The sequence below is a fragment of the Eptatretus burgeri genome, chromosome 2 (assembly GCF_056783735.1).
Source record: "Eptatretus burgeri isolate ZD-2024b chromosome 2, Ebu_testis_v1, whole genome shotgun sequence".
Lineage (NCBI taxonomy): Eukaryota > Metazoa > Chordata > Myxini > Myxiniformes > Myxinidae > Eptatretus > Eptatretus burgeri.
Genome location: NC_140962.1, coordinates 146,784,589 through 146,803,150, shown reverse-complemented (window position 1 = coordinate 146,803,150; position 18,562 = coordinate 146,784,589). Strand labels below are relative to the sequence as shown.

The 18,562-nt window shown below is 43.0% G+C and overlaps 1 protein-coding gene, 1 long non-coding RNA gene and 1 pseudogene across 4 annotated transcripts in view; 1 reads left to right on the top strand and 2 right to left on the bottom strand.

Moving 5' to 3' along the window:
- Positions 1–18,562, top strand: part of LOC147033469 (semaphorin-3F-like) — a 154,711-nt gene that overhangs the window by 84,228 nt on the left and 51,921 nt on the right. The gene's annotated exons all lie outside the window — the stretch shown is intronic.
- On the bottom strand, positions 1,156–4,305 carry LOC147033471 (uncharacterized; annotated as a pseudogene).
- The window catches only part of LOC147033470 (uncharacterized), a 30,133-nt gene continuing 23,277 nt past the window's right edge, over positions 11,707–18,562 (bottom strand). Inside the window, exon 3 of the long non-coding RNA XR_015055558.1 lies at positions 11,707–13,899. This is a non-coding gene — a long non-coding RNA (uncharacterized LOC147033470). The remainder of the gene's footprint in view (positions 13,900–18,562) is intronic.

Here is an 18,562-nt window from a genome sequence, read left to right as displayed (position 1 = left end):
ATAAGTGTTGCCGTGTGCTCGGTAGTCGGTATTAGCTCTGCACTGTGTTTTCACTTTTATGTTTGCTTTTTGTGTAAATGGAATTGTGTTTTCTTTTTTTTTGTGTGCATTTGGTGGAATTGTATTTGTGTGCTTCCCGTGTGCCGCGAATAAATGTGCTTTATTGTTGAACTGTTCTCCCGCTTCGCTTCGTCTTTTCCCCCATTGAACCCTCATCTTGCTTCACGTAAAGGGTTGGTAGTGGGCTGAGTACGCCCGATAATTAATCGAACCGTCGAGGTCGACGATAACACCGCTCGGTTATTCTGATAGTACGGAACGGGTCGCTTAAGTGGCCCGTGTCCGAAGTCGACCTGCGGCGAGGTGCGATCGCCCGGTCTACCCTCCGCGTGGGTACTTAGGTAGTTCGAATTTGGCGAGCAACCCTATCCCACGCGGGGGCTGATTGGCTCGATCGCGGTGAGACCGAAAGGTCCACCCGTGACTGGTTCCCGGCGTTAGTCCGAGAGGGTCACGACTGGATTGTCCGTCCGGTGGGCGACGTGCCGCGATTCGAGTTACGTGGCCGTCGCACGCCGGCGGGCGCGAAGACCGCAACAATATATATATATATATATATATATATATATATATATATATATATATATATATATATATATATATATATATATATATATATATATATATATATATATATATTACTCCTGGCTCTCGGGGGGAGTTCGTGGCCATCACAAAAGAACAAAGTCACGCATGATTTTATTGTTGTACATACCAAGACCTTTCAAAAAATTTTGGTGACAAGCCCAAATCTGTATAGATTTTGCTACAGAGGGCGCTTTTCAAAATGGCCGCCATAAGTATTACTTTTGACCATATCTTGTTCTGTGAGACTCATGGAGACATGATATTGGTGCCTAGACCTATGTTTTCAGAATCAAGGAACTCAATAAGACCAATAACAATTACATTGGCTCCTTCGTTTGTGGCAGCCATCTCAAATTTCAGAATGGCCGCCATTCAAAATCGCAGTTGTCCACATATCAGTCATCAAAACACATAGACGCTTGATGTTAGTGGTTATACTCATGCATTTAAGCCCAAGGAATCCAATGATAAGAGTATAATAATACAGTGGTTCATTTGGTTGAGTTATCATGCAACCTTAAATCTCGGGGAACTGGGTTTGGCCTGGAAAACAATGCAGACTGTGTCATGCTCAGACACATTAGCACCTTCATGATCCCAGTTGTCAACGGCTGCTGATGTGAATTCTCCAGGATCAAAATGAGCTGGTAGTGCAACATCCTGCCTATTCTGCTGTGCAGTGTAGGTTGCAATGTCATATTGATATCGTCGCAGTTCTCCGTCGCTTAGCTCAAGATACTGGTGATGATTTTCCCTCCATGCCTGAGACTGTGAGCTGATTCAGCATTCATTACATGCATTGGCGTTCTCCTTCTGCCACAATGATGTACATAATACATAGTCTGAAACAGAACTTGAATCTTCCTGCAACGTTGATCAGAGAGGCAACCATCAGCAGTCTGTTTGGAATCACTGTTATTCTGACCCTCACTGTTCTCTGTTTCACATGCATCATCATCATCTAACTCTTCATCATCTACATCTTGTACTGTAGGGTCTATTTCCATCATTACAGCTTCAGCTGCCTTGGGGTATGTCTCAGGGTTGAAATTGCATAAATATCCTAAAAACCTAAGTATCGGTTCTGGCATTCTCATACTGGAGCATGCATGTTTTAGATCTTGAGCATCACAGAATCTATCATCTCGGTTAAAATCATGACTATCAAGACTTTGCCGTAGCACACTGGCGAGACCTGTACAGGATCAATGGAGTGAATACGCTCTGCCAAAACATCTGCTCTATTACATGGCACACTATAAACCATCAAAGACTTTCACAACTGGTCAGTATATGTAAAATCAATGCTACTACCAAAGTGTCTAAAAAAATGTATCTTCACATCTCTATTGCGAAATTGATGCTCGTCCTCCACAAGTCTATGCAATCGGTCTCTGATAATACTTAGTCCATAGCAATTGCCACTTTTCAGTCCCTCTTCTAACTCAGTAACGATATCACTCCATGCACGCTGCTTGGGGTTCATGCCGGCAATGCCTTTGGGTGCTCACAATGACATTGGATTTGTATTGGGTGGTTTGTTCCATTGCTGGGAGGTCTGCTTCCCTCACACACATCTCCATCATGACTGTCCCCATGGAGCACCTGGGATTTCTGTGATCAAGCTCTGATCCACCTGCTGTGTGGGATGACTGTAACCACACTGACAGCTGTGAGATCATACATGAAAATTTTGTAGCACAGGTTTTAGCCATTCCCACTATCCTCTTTCCCAAGGTCAGGGCCTATGTTTTTGTAGCTGGCTTGTCAGTAACAGCTGTTTCAAAACGTTTTATGATGGTGACGTCATTATTCGATGGAGTTTCAGCTTGAACGTTGTGTTTTTTTGACATTCCTTTTTTCTCTGACAGAGACCACCCAATAGTGGGATAAGAATGAATGCTAGAAGAGTTCCAAGATAATGTAATTTCGAGAAAAAAGCAACGATAGATTGTCGAGCATTTTTTTGGGTACATTCTTCCACAATTTGTTGAAGAAGAAAGGAAAACTACACTTTATTCCTTGGTGTCGGCCATGTTATATCTTTGCCACCAGTTTGTTGGAGGTTTATGAGTATCATTCAAAACTCATCTTTGATGGTTTTGAGTATCATTCAAAACTTTGCAATTTTTTTCATTCATGATAAAAACTTGGAGTTAGTTTATTTTGAACTTTTACAAAAACTTCAAAGGCATTTATTACTTTTACAATAACCATTGAGGTATTTCTAACTTTTACAAAAACTTTTATGGTATTTCTAACTTAAACAGAAACTTTTATGGTATTTCTACCTTAAACAAAAACTCGATTGCTATTTTTTAACTTTTACAAGAACTTTATTGATATTTTTTTTTAACTTTTACAAAGACTTTTATGGTATTTCTAACTTTCACAAAAACTTTTAAGGTATTTTTTAATCTTTACAAAAAGTTTAAAAGTATTTTGAACTTTCTCAAATCGTATGAGGTATGACAAAGATAGTTAATGCCTGGTGTTGGCTTAATGGTTAGGGTGGTGGGCTTGGGATCTCAGGATCCTGAGTTCAAATCCTGCTCAGCTGTTGAATTAATACCAGGTGCGGTTGATTCAGCCTGTCATCCTTCTGAAGTCAGCAAAAATGAGTACCAGCTTGCTTGTTGCCTGTGATGGAGTGGTGACCCATCCAGGATTGTGCCCAATAGCCAAGGAGACTGCTTAGGCAGCACCAACGCTCTGCACAGAGTATGGTCTCAATTGATGGATGGATGGAAAGATAGTTAAGATTGACCTTTCCCGATGGAATTGTTGTTGTATGATAAACGTTATTTCTGTACCTACGTTTAAAACCAGTTTGCAAAGCATAACTTTTTCCTTTCTCACTTCTATTTTTGGTGACAGGTATTTTTGACTGTGTTGCTCTTTCGTGGGTAGCATTTGAGTGACCATAGGCGATCCTGAAGGCATGAAAAGTCAAGTATAATATGTCTATGGCATGACATGTTGATTGGAGGAGGCTGGATTACCCTCTCCTGAAGTTCGTTATTTTGCCATCAAGGTTTAATTATCAATCCATTTGAGACATTGAAATTAATACGAGGTCATCCCCGGATTCTCAAAGTCTGATTAATTAATTTTGTTACCTTTATTATATTATTGCATCTTTTACATGATTTGATTGAGGCTCATGTATTAGCCGTTTCACACATCTCACACACATTTGCAGACAGAGACGTTAGACAACACCGAACTTGACTTCAGACAAACACAGCCGGTGACCTCAGGAGATGTGATGTAACTTTTCATGCACTCTTGGTGTTGGTGTCGCCACCTTGAGATTTCGCTTTTCTCTTGAAATCTAGTGATTTATCTGTGACATCACTCTTTTATGTGATGACGCATTTTTTGTGATGTTGTGAAATATTCTGTCATCACTTTCTCTCTCCCCAGTTCATGGGGCAATTAATGAGACACCCCGAGGAAGCAGCGCGTACCATTTTAAAACTCTATGGTATCACTCGGCCAGGATTGGAATCGAACCGCCGACTTTCCAGACCCAGTGTGGATGCTCTAAACATAATGCCACTGAGTCTGGTGAAAAATGAAGCTACATACAATAACTCTAAAATATAACCCTGTAGCAATTATTTGTGGATGATTAGCTTCCAGGAAATCAGTCCAATGTCCTCAATACAGACCCCCCCCCATCCCCCCCAATGTTGGTGATCATACTGGTATTCAATCCATATGTACATCACAAAACAGTCAATCACATCATAATCTTTTAAAATTAAAAGCACGATTTTAAATTGTCCCAATCGAAGTTCAGGGTGAATGACTTTTCCCTAAACTTCTGAACTTTCTTAACGAACATGTTCACATTTGATATTCCAAGGCAATGCCAGCAAACTTTAGGATGTGCGAAGAACAACAGGACCGCTGAATTTATCATTTGTGACATTCATTATATTTAAAAGGGCCTGTGCAGTCAGAGGAAGGAAATGTTAGTTGAGATAATTATTGGACATGAAGTGATATGGATTGGAGGAGATCGTCTCTCGAGGCAGTTCCACAGGTGAGAGCATTTCAGGAAATGAAGCAGTGGAGATAAGGAGGAATTTTTGATGAAGGAAGAGGTAAAAGGAGGCCATCAAAATGCTTATGGATGATTGCATCTGGCATTGAGGTCATGGGAAAGGTCATGTGACAATGAGAGCAAGGCCAATGAGAAAGCGATGGGAAACAGCCCTAGTAGATGCTGAGAATATGCTCCATGAGCCAAGTAGCCACGTTCCTGGGCGAGAGGGGGCAATGATGATTAAATTTTCCTACAATTTTCAGCATCACCAGAAACCGATATTAAGTGTATAGAAGTGTGAAGTCTCCCACTAAACAAAGTATGAGTGAGCACATCTTACAGAGCAAGGGGCATTCATCCATGCAAGATGCAATTAAAGAGACGAGTCTTCAGCCATTAAAACACTACCTTGGCAACATCCCTGATAACCTCATGGAACAAAACGAGTACAATGACCGGTGAGTAATGGTGCAGCCCGGAAAAACAGGGATATGGCTGTTGTGCACAAGCTTTTAGGTCAAGTCCGAGGTAGGATGTCGTACGACGTTTAACATCCAAACAGATGAAGCAACTAAGGTGCTTTCAGAAAGTATTCACACCCCTCAACTTTGTCACATTTTGTTGTGTTTCAGCCTGAATTTAAAATGGATTAAATTTAATTTTTTTTGTCACCAATCTACACAAACTACCCCATAATGACAAAGTGAAAACGTGTTTTTAATTTTTTTTTTTTTTACAAATTACTTAAAAAATTAAAAGCTGAAATGTCTTTCGACAATAAATGTTCAACCCCTTTGCTATGCCACTCCAAGTTGAGCTCAGGTGCATCTAATTTCCTTTGATCGCCCTTGAAATGTCTCTACAACTTGGTTGGAGTTCACCTGTGGCCAATTCAATTGATTGCACATGATTTGTAAAGAAACACACCTTTCTATATAAGGTCCCACAGTTGACAGTGCACATTAGAGCAGAAACTCTACCGTGAAGTTCAAGGAACTCTCCATAGAACTCCGAGAATTGTGAGGAGGCATCGATCTGGGAAAGGATATAAAACAATTTCGAGTGTTGAAAGGTACACAAGAGCACAGTGACCTCCATCGTAAGGAAATGGAAAGAATATGAAACTACCCAGACTCTTCCTGGAGCTGGCCATCTGACCAAACTGGGCAAGAAGGACCTTGGTCAGGGAGGTAACCAAGAACCAAATTACTACTCTGACAGAACTCGAGTTTGTTGGCTGTGATGGGAGAACCTTCCGGAAGGACAACAGTCTCTGCAGCACTTAACAAATCTTGGCTTTATGGGAGAGTGGCCAGATAGAAGCCACTCCTGAGAAAAAGACACATGACAGCACACCTGGAGTTTACAAAAAGGCACGTGAAAGGCTCCAAGGGCATGAGGCAAAAGAGTCTGTGGTCTGATGAGACGAATATTGAACTCTTTGGCCTGAATGCAAAGTGCTACTTCTGGCAGTAACCAAGCAAAATTCATCACCCAACTCACCCCATCCCTACGGTGAAGCATGGTGGTGGCAGCATTATGCTAGGAGGATACGTTTCAGCACCAGTGACTGGAAAACTTGTAAGGACAGAGGTAACAATTAATGGAACCAAATACAGATAAATCCTTGAGAATAATCTGCTTCAGAGTGCAAAAGACCGTAGACTGCAGCAAAGGTTTACGTTCCAACCGAACAATCCATGCACTGCACTGCACAGAACGTCGGTTCTGCCGAAGCAGTCTCCTGGGCTATTGGGCACAATTCAGGACGGGTCGCCACACTGACGCAGGATACTCGAATGGCTCAATCATCCCAGGGAGCTGGTACTCATTTTGCCGACCTCGGAAGGATGACAAGCTGAGTCAACCCCTCCTACTATTAATTCAATGGCCGAGCAGGATTTGAACTCGGGGACCCAAGTATCCCAAGCCCACCACCCAAAACCAGATAATGACCCAAGCATACAGCAAAGCAACATGGAATGGCTTCACAACAAGAACATGAAAGTCCTTGAGTGGCCCACCCAAAGCCCAGACTTGGATCCCATTGAGAAGCTGTGGAAAGACTTGAAGATCGCTGTTCACCGACACTCCCCATCTCACTTGAAAGAGCTTGAGCAAATCTGCAAGGAAGAATGGGAGAAAATCCCCAATTCCAAATGTGCAAAGCCGATACAGACGTACCCAAGAAGACTCGAAGCTGTATTCGCTGCCAAAGGTGCTCCTTCAAAGTATTGACTCGGGGAGTTGAATATTTATTGACTCAAGACATTTCGGCTTTTCATTTTTAAATTAATTTGTAAAAATTTCTGAAAATATGTTTTCGCTTTGTCATTATTGGGTATTTTGTGTCGATCGGTGACAAAAAAATATAAATTTAATCCATTTCAAATTCAGGCTGTAACACAAAAAAATGTGAAAAAGTCGAGGGGCCTGAATACTTTCTGAAAGCACTGCAGCTGACATTTGTCAAGATTTAATATTCCACAATGCAAAGGTTTTGGCCACCTGCCTATCATATTGCATCACAAAGGGCACCGTCCCTCGCATGGATGTTAGGCCCGGCGTCCCGTCCGTGAGCATTACAGATGGTGGATGGTAAAGATCCCACAGGGTCCTTCGTAAAGAGTATCCAAGTTATCTCTGGCAGCCCGAGGCCAGAACAAATAACAAATTCCAGCCCAAATAACCTTTCCCAGTTGATCCCAGAAGATGATGGCAATGGAAATATTTGAGGCCATAGTAGTAGTAGTAGTAGTAGTAGTAGTAGTCTTTGCCTGTCAACATCAGACCAACTTGCAGTCAAATCCTAGTTGTGCTGTCAGGATGACCTCGAGGTATGCACACTCACCTCTAAGTTGTTGAGCCTGGATTTGAATCTTGGCCCAGCTATAAACTGCCATACTTGTGTTTCACAAGCAGGGTGATACAAAAATGTGTGTGCCATCCGTCGGATGGCCAATAAGCAGGCAATTACTTTGAATCCCATCCAATGAGGTTCTCATCAGGCTCTTATCAGATCTCATGGGGCCTGATGATAAGTACAGACAGTCTTTACTTATTTATTGAGCTACCTGCTAGTCCCAGTGTAACTGGAAGTGGACCCTTTAGCATTCAGGAAGTTTTGTTGACCAGGCATGAAGTTTTTTTATTATTTTTTTTTTAATCAATCTGCATTATGGGTCCAATAATGGTTACTCTCAAAGAGTGGCCACAATTTTTACACGAATTTGTGAAAAAGAAATTAGAAAATAGGACGGCTTAAGAGAAAATGAGATAATAGTTCCGTGGCAGCCGAAGTACTTTGTTTTTCTGCCATTTTCAAATCCTAAAAGCACTTGGGTCTCCAGAAGTTCCAGCAGGCCTTTCGGAGGACTTTTATTTTGTTTGTTTTAGGTTCATGGAAGAGCTAAAGAACAGAGGGCAGCAGGCTCACAGACTGGCAGCAGATCAAAGGTTAACAGGGAGACAAGCAATGTTGACGAGTGTATGAATGGCAGGATTGGGTCCTGTGGGGGAAGAGGAGGGAAGGGGCACCTGAAGTAGAAGAGAGCATGAGGTGTGTGTGGGAGAAAGCATGAGATGACTATGGGCAGCACTCTTGAAAGATTGGAGTGAGGGGCACGAGGAAACAGACACAGGAAGTCGGTTCCACCTCCGAGAAAATGGTGGGATGAAGGAATATGGAGCCATCATGGCGGTGATGGAACATTGATTTTTCACGCCAGGTCGATTGAGCGAGTCTGAAAATTGACGAACTCTTGTAAAGAATTTGCCATGACAAGAATTTCGCCTGTAAATTAATTCCCTCGGAGAGAATGAGACGCGCGTGTAATTTATTTTCAATATCCCATAATAACCGTCGAATCCAATAAAATCAAACGCAGACCAGAGAGAGAGCTCAAGCGCACGTGCACTATCTCCGTGACTGCTGAGTCCGTGAAACTTGATTCTTTCAAACTTTCAATTTCCAAATGCTTCCTGACTCACACATTTCTTTTTAGTGCAAAGCATTGCTTTGGAATTAAATAAATCACTTCACTTCTGTTTTCACTGCAGTAGATCCGATCGGATGGTGAACAGGTGGCACACTTGCGTTTGAGCTGTCTACCCTGCAACAAGCTGTGCAATTGGTGCTTCACAGGTAGGGAAAGCCTGGTGTTGGCTTAATGGTTAGGGTGGCTGGCTTAAGATCTTCGGGTCTTGAGTTCAAACGCCTGTCAAGCCGTTGAATTAACAGTAGATGGTTTGATTCAGCCTGCCATCTTTCCGAGGTCAGATAAATGAGTACCGGCATGCTGGTGATGGGGCATTGCATCAGCGGTACAGCCGCACAACCAGAAAATGATGCAGCCAAGCAGCCACAGGCTCCAAAGGAATAAATAAATAAATAACAGGCAGGACGCTGCATCACAAAGTGTTGGACCCTCAGCTGGGTGATCCATCTGCTGGCATCGCCTTGAGGATATTTAACACCCCATGGTGTCTTTCGCGAAGAGCGGGTGAGTTAGCGCAGGCACCCTGAACAAATTATAACTTGCTCTTCGAATGCGCATGGGCCGCTGCACTGGGGACGCAGTCTCACCTTCGTGGTGTTGCAGTCAGTGGGTGGAATTCGTGATCGAATCCTGGTGCAATATATATATATATATATATATATATATATATATATATATATATATATATATATATATATATATATATATATATATATATATATGCATTCGCTCACAATGACTGCAGCAGAATATTTGCAAACATACAAGTTTTGATCTGAGTGTAGACATATGGTGAGGTCGTAGACCTGCTCCTTCAATTAGACCCTCACAAAATAGGCCTGCTGAATGGCTGTGCTCCGAAGAACTCCACCATATTGCGCATGTCGAATCCCAAATGCTTTCGAGAATTGACAGTCTGCCGTTGCGACGTAATATTCGATGATATCGCCCGGCCTTGCAATGGAATTGCGGTATTGAGAAGCGGCAATTGATTTAAAAAAATTAACCAAAAAATGAATTGTGTTTTCAATCACAAAGACCTCGTGCAATGGTCAAGTTCCTTTTCACTGAAATTGCACCGATGAAGGCTTACGCTTAAGCACCCAGCACATTTTTCAACTGGATACAGATGTAGCCCGTGATCATACCATCCTGAATATGCCTGATCTCAATGCTCATGAGGTTTGGGCCTGGTTAGCACTTGGATGGGAGACTGCCTGGGAACACTGGGTGTTGTAGGTTTAACTAGGTTGGGTGGGTGGCATGATGGTTAAAGTGTCAGCTCTGAGTCTGGGAGTTCAGTGGCGTGACCCAAGAGGTTGAGCCATACCAAAGACTTTAAAATGTTATGCGATCTTCCTTGTTTGACACTCAGCATTTAATAAGGTTGAGCATGGAAGGCAACCATAGGTTGGCAATCATTGTGCAAGCTTTGAAAGGTCAAATGGCTTCTGCTGCATTGAAATTCCTTGTGATGTTGCTATTATTATTATTATTATTATTATTATTATTATTATTATTATTATTATTATTTTCTTCTCCAGATCTCAACATTTCTCTGACTGGAGACAGTAAAGGCTGAACTGAAAGGGCCAGTTCAGCCTAGCATGGGCTAATATAGGGCCAGTAAGGCCAAGTATAGGCTAGTGGGGTCAGTATGGGCCAGTATGTATTAGTATGAGCTATTAGGGCCGGTATGCCTTCGTTTGGTGAAGTACGTTCGACTCGGAGTATGGCCCAGTATGTCCTACCATGGCTAAGTACGGCGGTGGATGCTTCAAATCAGCCACCTGGGTACATCACCACCATTATCCCTGAAGTATTGATTTTTTTGCAGTTTGTTTGTTCATTTTTTTTTCTTCTTTTTTTTGGTTTATTTACTTATTACTTCTGCGTATCACTGCTGCGGGTGTCATGCAGTTTCTGAAGGTACTCACCACATTCCTCAAACATCAATTGACCGCTCAAGTCCTTGAACCCCCCATAATATTTTTGCCAATTTGGCGAAACTTTCTGTGCATTTATTTCCTTAAATACTGCACAGGATGCAGTGCAGACGGGATTCTCCAATGTTATACTGCCGAAGCATCGAAATTGGTTTAAGTTTTGTACAAATCCATTTTTGTCGTAATTTTGAGTTTTACTGCAAGTCCAATTTGTGAATTTATGACAATCGTATTTTTTATACACCAGCTGAACACCAATGCGGAGCATTTAATTTTGGCCAATGTACCGCCTAAGGTGAGCACAGCAGTCGCACGGGTCAAAGGTTACCAAACAATTATTGATGGTTCAAAGCGGTTTTTCTAAGCCCTTGATGAGCTGGCGAGGAAAAAAGAGACGCGGCTCTGTCAGCAACACAGTGGCCAGGCCTAATTAGCGTGTCCCTGAAAATAACTGAGCTTCGGCCCTCCGGGGTACGAAGGGTGAGGGGAGTGGGAGGATTGACTCCCACCCTTATAATCCCTGCGCTTTGTACAATGCACCACAAGCACCTGCGTGCTGCTCCCTCTCACCTCTAACCTTGCAAAGTGTCTGCATTTTTGGACCAATCTCCTCCTAGCCAACCAAGCCCGTGGCTCTTCGGGGGGCACACGGCGTGGCAAGGCGAGTCTCAACAAAGGCCGCACGCCTCGTACCCACTAAGCGCTTGGTTAGTAAACAGCCGCTCGTGCCCACAAACCACCCATGAAGGGAATCTCATGTAGGGCGGCTGAAAGCTCCGAGGTCCGGATACTGCTTCGAGTCGCTCTCAAATTATGTGCTTTGTGCCTTCCCTGTTACAGGCACAGAACCTTTTGATTCAAATCCAGACCAAATCCTTCTGCCATTGTGACTGCCATTCAGGGCCTGGCCGCACAGATGGGAAATTGGAAATGCCAGACAGCTACAGACACAAAGACCTCTTGGGGTTCAACTTGACTTCACTTGACCTTTGACTCTTGCTAAAAATAATTGCTATTCTTCTTCTTCTTCTTCTCATTGTTTTGACTTGTAATCACAAAAGTTTGACCATAAGACATTTATTACAAGCGATACTGTTTGAGTGGTGTTGTACTGAACACAATGCTTTTTTTCAAGACTGCAAGCCCATTACCACCCAATGTCCTCTCCGATACGTAGCCGTGAGCTTTTATACCCTCGCAAACCTCATGCCTCCCTTGCTTACCTGTGACTTCATATTCTCGCTGATTCTTTCCCTGCCTGTGACTTTGCTTCGTCTTGGCTACTACTACCACTTTAGGCAAGTGTGTCTGCAATGCACCATTTGTCTATCTGTGGCCCTCAGTTCAACTGGTGATTTATCAGACTTTCATCATATGATGATGGGTTTTTGGGGGGTTCCCCCCCTCCAAAATGGGTTTTTTTTCCAGCTCTTCACGAGTAAGGCCTGTATCAATAAATAAATAATAAATAAATACATAAAGTGTGTGTGTGTGTGTGTCTGTGTGTGTATGTGTGTGGTGTGTGTGTATGTGGTGTGTGTGTTTATATAATAGTGAATTCGTTTTATTGCCATGTTTGACAGTATTAGTCGTGGCATATCACTCTGCATTATCCAATAACTAGCGTAAAAGTTTGTCAAAAATAATGGGTTGGTTTATTAAACCTGAAGATATGATGTTTCGAAGCAAGAAGCGCTATTTTAAAACACTACATGTACAAATGTGACACTATTTTCTTGATCTTCTGTGCCGTTTCATTTCGACGGTACAGCCTCGTGAGTGTGCCAAAGTCTGAAGCCTCGGCTTAGCGTCAGGTGTGCTCTCTGTTCTTTCATTAAGCCTGCCATTGGCTTAGCAGTTAGGGTGGCTGCCTTGGGATCCTGGGGTCCTGAGTTTGAGCCCCGTTTGAGCTCCGCTGAATTAACACCAGGTGGGGTTGACTTAGCCTGTCATCTTTCCGAGGTCGGCAAAATGAGCACCGGTGTACTGGTATAGGGGCATAGCACCAGCGGCATGGCTGCGTCCCAAACCAATGATGCAACCAGCAGCCTCAAGGCGACACTCGGAAGTTTGTATGTTCTTTATTTATGAGACATCCTCCTGACGTAAATGAACGCTCGCTTTCTCTGCACAAGTGGCGCATCACGTGCAGCAAATTTCACCTCCCTGCGCCTTGTATTTATTGTTATTTTAAAAACGCTTATGCACACCGCCCTTCGAGGTCGGTTGCAAGTCACCGTCTACAATTCCAATGGAAGTCATAATTATTCTTTTATTTTTTTGTTTTTTTATCCTCAAAAGTAGACCGTAGTGAACACACAGTCATGTTAAACGATTGGCCTTTAAAACCCCACCTAATCGTCCTTATGAATGGGGAACAGACAAATATGCAGATACACTGTGTTTTATTTAACTAGATATCACTGAACCTCTAAAACCACATTAAGGCCATTGTTGCTGGCATCGGATAAATGAGGCGCCGTGAGGAGGAGTGATGTAAGGGACACATCGGCCATTTTGGAGTTAATGCCATATAGCACTATTTTAACCCTTACCCCATCATCCGAGCCTATCATCATCATATCATTAAAAAAATGTCGCTTACATCACTCCTCCTCGTGGGGCCTCAAATGTGCAATACCTTAATACAAAGTTACCGATCATCTTATTCCTCGTCTTATTAGCAACATGATCATGATTATCAATATAAAATTTTTTGAGGTCCAAAACAAGCAAGAAAACATCACAGATTGGACAAACGGAAGATCATTTAAGTTTTTTGCATATGGTGTCTGTTCACGTTGACCTCGGCGTTTTCAACTGCACATTCATGTGGTGAGCTTATACAGGAGAGATATTAAATTGTCCTTAAACTTTGTTGCCATACTTATATGAACGTTATATATGCAACTTCCTTCAAAAACCATCGATGCACATGCGGCGTGAGCCTCACTCCGCGTGTGTATCATTCATTCCTGACAACCTTCACAAGGAAATTAAAAGCATGTTTATATTACTCCAATCAGCCGAGCAGAACTACGTCAAGCGAGATGATGAAGCCGGCAAGGCCAGCTTTGTTAGTGTTTATGCAGTGAGCAGCTATCCTCACTAGCGCGCCATCTTGCCTTGTCCAAAGGTAAGCGTGATGACAAGTCCTCAAACGTGATTATATGACAGCACCCTAAGTCTCGCTCCACCGCTCCTTGGTCCATGCTTTGCAAATGGTGTGTGGTTCCTGTGGGGTCAGATGCTCCTGAGGGTTTAAAACACATCAATGTTGGGGGGGGGAATGAACTACCCAATCAGAATTACTGGCCATTTGAGCACAAGCAAGACTGAAGGCACAGCTTAACGCCACTTGGCTTGTCATATCTGTGCCACATATGCCTCCTTGCATTGTACGTAGCTTGTGCTAAATATACATCCTACTGTAAGCAGAATGATGAGAGCAGGATACTAACAAACAATGCATGACCTACAGATGGCCACTCCAAAATTAGATAACGGTCATTGTGGATTGAAGTTGAAGAAGCTAGCAGTTCAGTTGTATATGTATCTTAAAAAAAAAAAAGTAATTTTGGTATCTTCACCAAAAATCCAATAATTTCGTCCTTATCACACACTAAACTTGTCCACCACATTTCGTCCAAATCCGTCCGCAACTTTTTGAGATGTCCTGTTCACAGACAGACGGGGGTGAAAACAAACCTCCACCAATCACCTTCGGTGGTGGAGGTAACACACAGAAGAGGGGAACTAGGTGAGGGAGGAAAAGTTTTCTTCAGCTGATGTTAAACTACCATAACATCTTTTATCTGTGCTTTTGCGAATCTTTTTCACAGCTCAGCCTAAGACAACCCCCACTGAATTAATGCTGAAGCTTTCGGTCTGGATTGAGCATGAGCAAAAACATTCACACTCAGCAACCACAGTGTGTCTGGTTGTGTAATATTGCCAAAGGCGACTGTACTAACAGGCTTGCTTTGCTGATATATACATATATATCTCGAGACTGAATTACATCTCTCACCAGTAATTGGAAAGAACCACCCATCAACTCTCACCTAGTCAATTCTCTCCAGGTCAATTATCTCTTTATTATTCGAGACTTTAAGGAGTGCATCATACATTTTATTAACCACACCCATTTAAGTGTGATTGGCACATGTCGCCGTGGCCCCCCCCCCCCCCCCCGCTCCCACAATGTTGATTGGCAGATGTGGTCCTACCTCACTCTCGTTTCCCTTCCAATTACTGTGCATAGAGATGTAGTTTTGCATACTTTTCGTGGAATATTTTCAAGTTGTGAAAATTTCGAGTAGTCGAGGACCTTCCCACGATAAAATGTCATTTGACCGTATTTCAACGAATTTTCAGTTCGGCTCTCAAAAGAAAGTACAACAATCAGAATAATTACAAAAGAGTTACTTTGGGTCGGTCAATTATGTATTTTAACGATGTTGTGCAAAAGTTTAACCAATGTTATTGGATGTCAAAATCCTCCACAGGTGACTGGTGGGTCCTCTGACTGGAGATAGTAAAGGCTTGTAGGGCCAGTTCAGCATAGTATGGACTCTTATGGGCTAATATATGGCCAGTAAGGCCTGTCGGCCAGTGAATTAGGGTTAGGGTTACTTTGTATGATGCTAATGACCTCTTTCCAAATAGTAATTGTGACCCTATTAACCCTACCAAATTGAACCCTATTACTTGCAGGTTACTGTGTTTCATCTCTCTCCCTCTCCCTCTCCCTCTCCCTCTCCCTCTCCCTCTCCCTCTCCCTCTCCCTCTCCCTCTCCCTTTCCCTTTCCCTTTCTCTTTCTCTTTCTCTTTCTCTTTCTCCCTCCATTCCCTTGCTTATTGTGTCCACGAATGCTGACATATTTTGTGGCTGTGTTTTATTGATATAGGTAAGCCTGGTGTTGGCTTAGTGGTTTGGGTGGTGGCGTGGGATCCTAGGGTCCTGAGTTCAAGCCCCGTTGGCCGCTGAATTAAAATACACCAGGAGGTTGACTCAGCCTGTCATCCTTCCGAGGTCGGCAAAATGAGTACCAGTGTACTGGTAAGGGGGACACTGCATCAGCGGCATTGCCGCATCCCAACCAATGATGCAACCAGCAGCCACAGGCTGCACTCGATTGATTAATATAGGTTTAAAAGTTTGCATCTTGGTTGATTTGTTTTTGAGGATTTATCCCCATCAACGTATGGAGTGTCCAGGTCATCCCTACAAAGGAAGTCTACTGACTTCCCGATATATGCAATGGTGTGGATGCAGATGTCTTTGTGTGGAATTCAGCACGATGCACACCCAACCTCGCAGTCCCGTGGTGTGCAATTGGAACACTGGCCTCACATGCCCCAATTGCTCTGCCAGTCTAGCACTCGAGCTTTGATGAAAGGTTCCCCTTTTACCTTGGGCTCCCATTGTCGGGAATCTGTGCGGTTTCTATGAGAAACCATCCGGTTCCCCCAGGAAACGCGTCCACCCGGAAAAGTGTGATCGTGAAAGGAGGTGCACATTAATTTGGATCGTAATAAAAGAGTTTCAAACAACTGTTTGTATAATCTCGTTTTCATACACGAGGTTTGGCAAGATAGCGCTCCCCATCTCAACCGCTGGCTCACGATATGAGAAACCCAGGTTCAAATCGCGTCTGCCATGTGTGATTGTCTATCATCGTCCTTGTACTTCATTCTGGGGGTAAACTTGAACAAAGGTATAAACTGCAAGCGAACACCCCCATCGACGATATTATGTGGACATTATCAAGGTGCAGACTGATGGAGATTGCAAAGGAGAAGAATGATAGGTATTGGGAAGATAGAGAAGGCTCCATTGAAATCCAAGCCAAACATTCGCTTTCTTCATGTTGTTGGAGGCATTTCATTGGCAAAACCCCCCAAACAATCCGATTGTTGTATCCAATCAGCCGCCATTTCTATATGTTTTTGTAACGGGCATGAATACTTGGCCACAAATCGGACAGAGATCTGGCAAGATTTTGGCAGCAAGTGCCGTTCGCACTCTAAATGGAAATTGCTTTCACTCACCCATTGAGGGCTTGTAAGCCACTGTGGCCTGCGTTTCAGACTTCTTAACTCCGATGATGTCGAAAAGAGGAAAGAATATAGAAACCCAACATGATCCATCCATGGTGAATGCAATTGGAAGCCATGGTAAGCCCCCAAAGGCTTAACACATCCTTTAGAAATGCTTGTAGTAAACAGGTGCAAACAATGCTCGAGTGTAAGGCAGCCCGGTTTGACAAGAAGAATCACCGTGTTGTGCAAACATCCCGGGCAGATTTTTCAGCGGTAATTCACATCCTTTTTTGGGGGGGGGGGGTGGTGGACAGCTCAATCAAATATCTTCCGCACTGAGCTGTTATATTCAACATTAGGTTTCCTGCAGGCCACCAATACTTCCTTAACTCTCAGGCCCTGAAACAATCTGGAGCGTACTCAATCGCCGTTCTGGAGTAATCGTTTATGTTTCCTTCTTCGCTCTTTTCGATGAGGCATATTTTAGGCTGATCCTACTCTTTAGATGTTTCCAATTCGAGTCGAATATGTCTCCATCCACGAGGCCGACCCTTCTTCGAATCGACCGAAGACTACCAGCCTCTCTGATCACATCTTTGACGATAACCTTGTGCCTGTGCCATGTCAGGTACTTGCTTCACTGCAGGAACTTATGGTCGTGATTTTGATTAATTATCGAAGGCTGTTTTTTTTTTTACATGATGTCAAAACCCGCATTGTTTGTGTAATCTTAACCTGGCTCTGTCAGAGTCGCCGCAGGTAGTCGATGATGAAAGAGCATAGACAGTCAGGTCTCAAACTTTCATAGTTCTGGGTGAAAAGGTCAATGTTGTCCTCCCTAAACACCTGTCTGTTCTCACTCCCACTTTGCTCTCATCTTCTATAGAGAACATTGGTTGTATTCCCAGTCACTGGTTTGGTTGTCCGTATGTGAAATTCCATACAACGCTGATGGATGAACCTGGAAATCACTCCCAGAGCAGGAACACAAAGATAAATGAATGAACGTTTCGATGATTTCCAAATAATCTCTCTTATAGGATGGTGCCCTAGTATCACACCTGTCTCTCCCAGCGGTGGAAGGGCAAGGGGGTTGGGCAGAATTTATTTGAGTTACAAAATGAACAAGAATACCATGTCCTTCCCTTTATTGATCTTGGGTTGAAAAGAAGAGGAACTGTGGTCAATTACTCAATGAATGAATGGATGGACGGAAGAGAAGATTTTCTGCATTCTACCCAGTAACTGTAAATTTCTCCTTTCTGGTTTATTTTTGTCGATTATCTGAATATCTTGGTAAATATTCCACCAATCTATTAATTTTTTTTATGAGGTCAAAAACTGGAGAACAATCCAGTTGAGCTAGGGTTGGGCATAGTAACCTATCTTTACGATCTCCAAGGCAAGGGCATGGCCCCGCACATAGCAACACCATGTCTCACCTTTCAATTTCGTGATGGTGAAAAAAATATCTGGAGATAAACAGCAAGTTGCGAATTCAAGAGGAAATGGAGGTCTCAGATCAAAAGAAAAAGCAGAATAGGAATTTCACGTAGATCATGACGCTCACGATCATAACGGAAGTGCGCTAGTCGACTGTTGCACATCAATAGGTACCAAAAAGTGATGACTCCTCAACTCTTGCGCTTATCGTTTCTCCTGTTTGCTGAACTGTCTTCTGAGGACTGTTCAATGTCACCCTTCCTTCCAGGTATTAAGGTTAGCAGTACACTTCCATATCATGTCTTCCTCCATTCCTGCATGTGATTTTTTTTATCCCATTAACCCTTCCAAATTCAACCCCATTACATATTTACAGGTTACAGTGTTTTCTCTCTCTCTCTCTCTCTCTCTCTCTCTCTCTCTCTCTC